Source organism: Oncorhynchus kisutch, unplaced genomic scaffold (genome assembly GCF_002021735.2).
Source record: "Oncorhynchus kisutch isolate 150728-3 unplaced genomic scaffold, Okis_V2 Okis06b-Okis10b_hom, whole genome shotgun sequence".
Classification (NCBI taxonomy): Eukaryota; Metazoa; Chordata; class Actinopteri; order Salmoniformes; family Salmonidae; genus Oncorhynchus; species Oncorhynchus kisutch.
Genome location: NW_022261983.1, coordinates 18671823 through 18678210, shown reverse-complemented (window position 1 = coordinate 18678210; position 6388 = coordinate 18671823). Strand labels below are relative to the sequence as shown.

The 6388-nt window shown below is 50.0% G+C and overlaps 1 pseudogene; it reads right to left on the bottom strand.

The window, feature by feature from the left end:
• Window positions 1-3228: 3228 nt before the first annotated feature.
• Window positions 3229-6388, bottom strand: part of LOC116359997 (protein kinase C beta type-like) — a 124414-nt pseudogene continuing 121254 nt past the window's right edge.

Sequence of the window (6388 nt, the reverse complement as noted above, 5' to 3'; positions counted from 1 at the left end):
CCTCCTGTCCACCATGTGAAAGTCTAACCTCATAGCTGAGGTTCCATACTCTATCTCCATGACAACCATGACAACTGACTAGGTATCTCCCAGACAACCCTGCTATGACCAGGACAATATATATACGGCACAGGCCAAATTAGAAATCATCAATGGGTAACTACGGGTAACCACGGCGGTGTTGTTAACCAACGCAACTGTAACCAGAGGTGACCAACCCACCACCAACATGACTAACCCACAGCCGGCGGCATTTAGGGTTGCCATGGTAACAGCTGATCAAGGTGAATGATCGCGGATGGAAGCTCCTCCGTCAGATGTCTGAACGAGGATGAGGGTTTTTTCTAACACACACGCACGCACACACACACACGGGGTTCCTAGAGATCAGGGCTCCTGGGCATATGATATCTGAGTGAGAGACCCATGGGGTTCCTAGAGATCAGGGCCCCTGGGCATGTGATATCTGAGGGAGGGGCCCATGGGGTTCCTAGAGATCAGGGCCACTGGGCATATGATATCTGAGTGAGGGGTCCATGGGGTTCCTAGAGATCAGGGCCACTGGGCATATGATATCTGAGGGAGAGACCCATGGGGTTCCTAGAGATCAGGGCCCCTGGGCATGTGATATCTGAGGGAGGGGCCCATTCAGTAATTTGCCCATGATGATTAAACACAAGGTTTAGATAGCTTCCTCGACTAACTCACCTAGCGATCTATAAATGTTTTCGCTGACACGGCTAATTGAGTGACTGTCAGTGACTGACAGAACGAGAGAAACAAACTGCTGATGCACAACAGCATTTAGAAACAGCACCTTGGCGTATTCTACTAATCTAACTCTCAACAGTAAATGGAGACCCCCTGACTGACCTCCTGAACAACATGAGGGTTTAAGGGCCCTAATAGGCTGTTTAGAAACATGTTGATCTGCTTCTGCATGCTGTTATTAACACTGTTATTATCTGCCAGCCCTCTATAACTTCCCTTATAGATTATTGATTTGATTAGTCTCTCTGTCTCTCTCTCTCTCTGTCTCAGTCTCTCTCTCTCTCTGTCTGTCTCGGTCTCTCTCTCTCTCTCTGTCTGTCTCGGTCTCTCTCTCTCTCTCTGTCTGTCTCGGTCTGTCTCTCTCTCTCTCTTTGTCTCTCTCTCTCTCTCTCTCTCTCTGTCTCTCTCTCTGTGTCTCTGTGTCTCTCTGTCTCGGTCTCTCTCTCCATCTGTCTGTCTCTCTCTCTCTCTCTCTCTCTCTGTCTCTCTCTCTGTCTCTCTCTCTGTCTCTCTTTCTCTCTCTGTGTCTCTGTGTCTCTCTGTCTGTCTCTCTCCATCTTTATCTCTGTCTCTCTCTCTCTGGGAACCTTGGATTATATTTTGGGCTGGAGGATACTGGTGCCATGGTAACAAGGTTTGCGATGCGGACCTTCACGGCACAAGATAAGCTAACGCCCCCCTGTGAACAGTCAAGCGGTGGCTATAAGACGGGGTATGTGACAATATAAACCCCCTGTAAACATACAACGGCATATCATGCTATAAAAAAATGCTAGCTAACTACAGCTAACTACCGCTAGCTAACTACAGCTAACCACTGCTAGCTAACTACCGCTAACTACCGCTAGCTAACTACCGCCAGCTAACTACAGCTAACTACCGGTAGCTAACTACAGCTAACTACCGCTAGCGAACTACAGCAAGCAAACTACAGTTAACTACCGCTAGCTAACTACTGCTAACTACCGCTAGCTAACTACAGCAAACTACCGCTAGTTAACTACAGCTAACTAGCGCCAGCTAACTACCGCCAGCTAACTACCGCCAGCTAACTACCACCAGCTAACTACAGCTAACTACCGCTAGCTAACTACCGCTAGCTAACTACAGCTAACTACCGCCAGCTAACTACCGCCAGCTAACTACCGCCAGCTAACTACAGCTAACTACCGCTAGCTAACTACCGCTAACTACAGCTATCTACCTACCGCTAGCTAACTACAGCTATCTACCGCTAGCTAACTACAGCTATCTACCGCTAGCTAACTACAGCTATCTACCGCTAGCTAACTACAGCTATCTACCGCTAGCTAACTACAGCTATCTACCGCTAGCTAACTACAGCTATCTACCGCAAGTTAACTGCCAAAATGGGAATAATAACTAACTACCGTACCTATGGTAACTACCACCCCTATTGGAATCTGGCTACCTATAAATGCAGTCTCACTTTAAAGGATTATAATCTCATGCATAAGAAGAATTGACTAGGGTTGCAGACTTTCCCAGAATTCCAAAGGGTTTTTTTCTCCCAGAAAGTTACTGGAAATGTTGTAACGACTAGATTTGACCAAGGTCTGGAATATAGGCTAGAGAACATGGGAATGATTCTAAAACACATCAGATCAGATTTAAACCAAATCAAATGATTCCTAAAACACATCAGATCAGATTTAAACTAAATCAAATGATTCTAAAACACATCAAATTAAACTAGATAAACTCCTCACGCCAGCTTCCTCTGACACACACACACAGAGTCAATGTGCATTATATAGATGCTGGTTTCATGTTGTACCATGAGTGTGAGAGAGAGGGGAGAGAGTGGTAGGAAGTGAGAGTATCAACGTGTGTGTGTGTGTGTGTGTATGTGTAAAGTGTATGTGTATGACTGTCCTCCTCCTCTTCCTCAGTAACAGAGGGATATTCCGGTGCTGTCTAGCAACCCTGCCACAGGGTGATCAAATTAAGACCCTACATCTGTATGAATGTGTGTATGAATGTTTTTGTGTGGGTTCTTTAAGGTGTGTGTGTGTGTGTGCGCGTGTGTGTTGGTTAAGGAGTGTCTGTGTGTGTGTGTGTTAGTTAAGGAGTGTGTGTGTGTGTGTATGTATGTTGGTTAAGGAGTGTGTGTGTTGGTTAAGGAGTGTGTGTGTGTGTGTTGGTTAAGGAGTGTGTGTGTGTGTTGGTTAAGGAGTGTGTGTGTGTGTGTTGGTTAAGGAGTGTGTGTGTTGGTTAAGGAGTGTGTGTGTGTGTTGGTTAAGGAGTGTGTGTGTGTGTGTTGGTTAAGGAGTGTGTGTGTGTTGGTTAAGGAGTGTGTGTGTGTGTGTTGATTAAGGAGTGTGTGTGTGTGTTGGTTAAGGAGTGTGTGTGTGTGTGTGTGTTGGTTAAGGAGTGTGTGTGTGTTGGTTAAGGAGTGTGTGTGTGTGTGTTGATTAAGGAGTGTGTGTGTGTGTTGGTTAAGGAGTGTGTGTGTGTGTGTTGGTTAAGGAGTGTGTGTGTGTGTGTGTTGGTTAAGGAGTGTGTGTGTGTGATGGTTAAGGAGTGTGTGTGTCCTAGCTCTCTGCAGCCTCCTCCTCAGTAACAGAGGGGTACTCTGGGTTAACGAAGGAGAACCCCTGGAACTCTTCCTGGTCCAGGTTCATGATGACCTCCTGGTCTGGGGGGGTCAGGACTGGGGGGTGGCGGGTGAAGAAACGATCAAAGTTCTCTGCCTCGCGCCCGCACTGTGGGGGGGGGGGGGGGGAGGAGAGGGGGAGAGGAGAGGAGAGAGGAGGGGGAGAGGAGAGGAGAGGAGGGGAGAGGAGGGGAGGGGAGAGGAGGGAGGGGAGGGGAGAGGAGAAGAGAAGAGAGGAGAGGAGAGGAGAGGAGAGGAGAGGAGAGGAGAGGAGAGGAGAGGAGAGGAGAGGAGAGGAGAGGAGAGGAGAGGAGAGGAGAGGAGAGGAGAGGAGAGGAGAGGAGAGGAGAGGAGAGGAGAGGAGAGGAGAGGAGAGGAGAGGGGTTGGAGAGAAGGGGAGAGGAGAGGGGTGGGAGAGGAGAGGAGGGGAGACCGGTGGGAGAGGAGGAGGAGAGGGGTGGGAGAGGAGGAGAGGAGAGGAGTGGAGAGGGCCGAGTTGAGACGCATCCAAGAACAGACAATCAACCAATAGAAAAAGGAGACAGAACCCATGAGAGGAAGAGAAGGATGGAAGGAGGTAAGGAGAGGTGGATGGATGTATGGAGGTACGGAGAGGTGGATGGAGGTAAGGAGAGATGGATGGATGGAGGTAAGGAGAGGTGGATGGATGGAGGTAAGGAGAGGTGGATGGATGGATGGAGATAAGGAGAGGTGGATGGATGGAGGTATGGAGAGGTGGATGGATGGAGGTAAGGAGAGGTGGATGGATGGAGGTAAGGAGAGGTGGATGGATGGGGTAAGGAGAGGTGGATGGATGGAGGTAAGGAGAGGTGGATGGATGGAGGTAAGGAGAGGTGGATGGATGGATGGAGGTAAGGAGAGGTGGATGGTGGATGGAGGTAAGGATGTAAGGAGAGGTGGATGGATGGATGGAGGTAAGGAGAGGTGGATGGATGGAGGTAAGGAGAGGTGGATGGACGGAGGTAAGGAGAGGTGGATGGATGGAGGTAGGAGAGGTGGATGGAGGTAAGGAGAGGTGGATGGATGGATAGAGGTAAGGAGAGGTGGATGGATTCTGGTTCTGTCCCTAGAATTTCTAAGCAAACAGCTGGAGGCAGGGCTTTCTCCTATAGAGCTCCATTTTTATGGAACGGTCTGCCTACCCATGTGAGAGACGCAAACTCGGTCTCAACCTTTAAGTCTTTACTGAAGACTCATCTCTTCAGTGGGTCATATGATTGAGTGTAGTCTGGCCCAGGAGTGGGAAGGTGAACGGAAAGGCTCTGGAGCAACGAACCGCCCTTGCTGTCTCTGCCTGGCCGGTTCCCCTCTTTCCACTGGGATTCTCTGCCTCTAACCCTATTACAGGGGCTGAGTCACTGGCTTGCTGGGGCTCTCTCATGCCGTCCCTGGAGGGGGTGCGTCACCTGAGTGGGTTGATTCACTGTTGTGGTCATCCTGTCTGGGTTGGCGCCCCCCCCCTTGGGTTGTGCCGTGGCGGAGATCTTTGTGGGCTATACTCAGCCTTGTCTCAGGATGGTAAGTTGGTGGTTGAAGATATCCCTCTAGTGGTGTGGGGGCTGTGCTTTGGCAAAGTGGGTGGGGTTATATCCTTCCTGTTTGGCCCTGTCCGGGGGTGTCCTCGGATGGGGCCACAGTGTCTCCTGACCCCTCCTGTCTCAGCCTCCAGTATTTATGCTGCAGTAGTTTATGTGTCGGGGGGCTGGGGTCAGTTTGTTATATCTGGAGTACTTCTCCTGTCCTATTCGGTGTCCTGTGTGAATCTAAGTGTGCGTTCTCTAATTCTCTCTCTTTCTTTCTCTCTCTTGGAGGACCTGAGCCCTAGGACCATGCCCCAGGACTACCTGACATGATGACTCCTTGCTGTCCCCAGTCCACCTGGCCATGCTGCTGTTCCAGTTTCAACTGACCTGAGCCCTAGGACCATGCCCCAGGACTACCTGACATGATGACTCCTTGCTGTCCCCAGTCCACCTGGCCATGCTGCTGCTCCAGTTTCAACTTCCACCTGACTGTGCTGCTGCTCCAGTTTCAACTGTTCTGCCTTATTATTATTCGACCATGCTGGTCATTTATGAACATTTGAACATCTTGGCCATGTTCTGTTATAATCTCCACCCGGCACAGCCAGAAGAGGACTGGCCACCCCACATAGCCTGGTTCCTCTCTAGGTTTCTTCCTAGGTATTGGCCTTTCTAGGGAGTTTTTCCTAGCCACCGTGCTTCTACACCTGCATTGCTTGCTGTTTGGGGTTTTAGGCTGGGTTTCTGTACAGCACTTTGAGATATCAGCTGATGTACGAAGGGCTATATAAATAAATTTGATTTGATTTGATTTGATGGATGGATGGAGGGTAAGGAGAGGTGGATGGATGGAGGTAAGGAGAGGTGGATGGATGGATGGAGGTAAGGAGAGGTGGATGGATGGAGGTATGGAGAGGTGGATGGATGGATGGAGGTAAGGAGAGGTGGATGGATGGATGGAGGTAAGGAGAGGTGGATGGAGGGAGGTAAGGAGAGGTGGATGGATGGATGGAGGTAAGGAGAGAGGGATGGATTGAGGTAAGGAGAGGTGGATGGATGGAGGTTAGGAGAGGTGGATGGATAGATGGAGGTAAGGAGAGGTGGATGGATGGAGGTACGGAGAGGTGGATGGATGGAGGTAAGGAGAGGTGGATGGATGGAGAAACGGAGAGGTGGATGGATGGATGGAGGTAAGGAGAGGTGGATGGATGGAGGTAAGGAGAGGTGGATGGATGGAGGTAAGGAGAGGTGGATGGATGGATGGAGGTAAAGAGAGATGGATGGATGGATGGAGGTAAGGAGAGGTGGATGGATGGGGGTAAGGAGAGGTGGATGGATGGAGGTAAGGAGAGGTGGATGGATGGAGGTAAGGAGAGAAGGATGGATGGAGGTAAGGAGAGGTGGATGGATGGAGGTAAGGAGAGGTGGATGGATGGAGGTAAGGAGAGGTGGATGG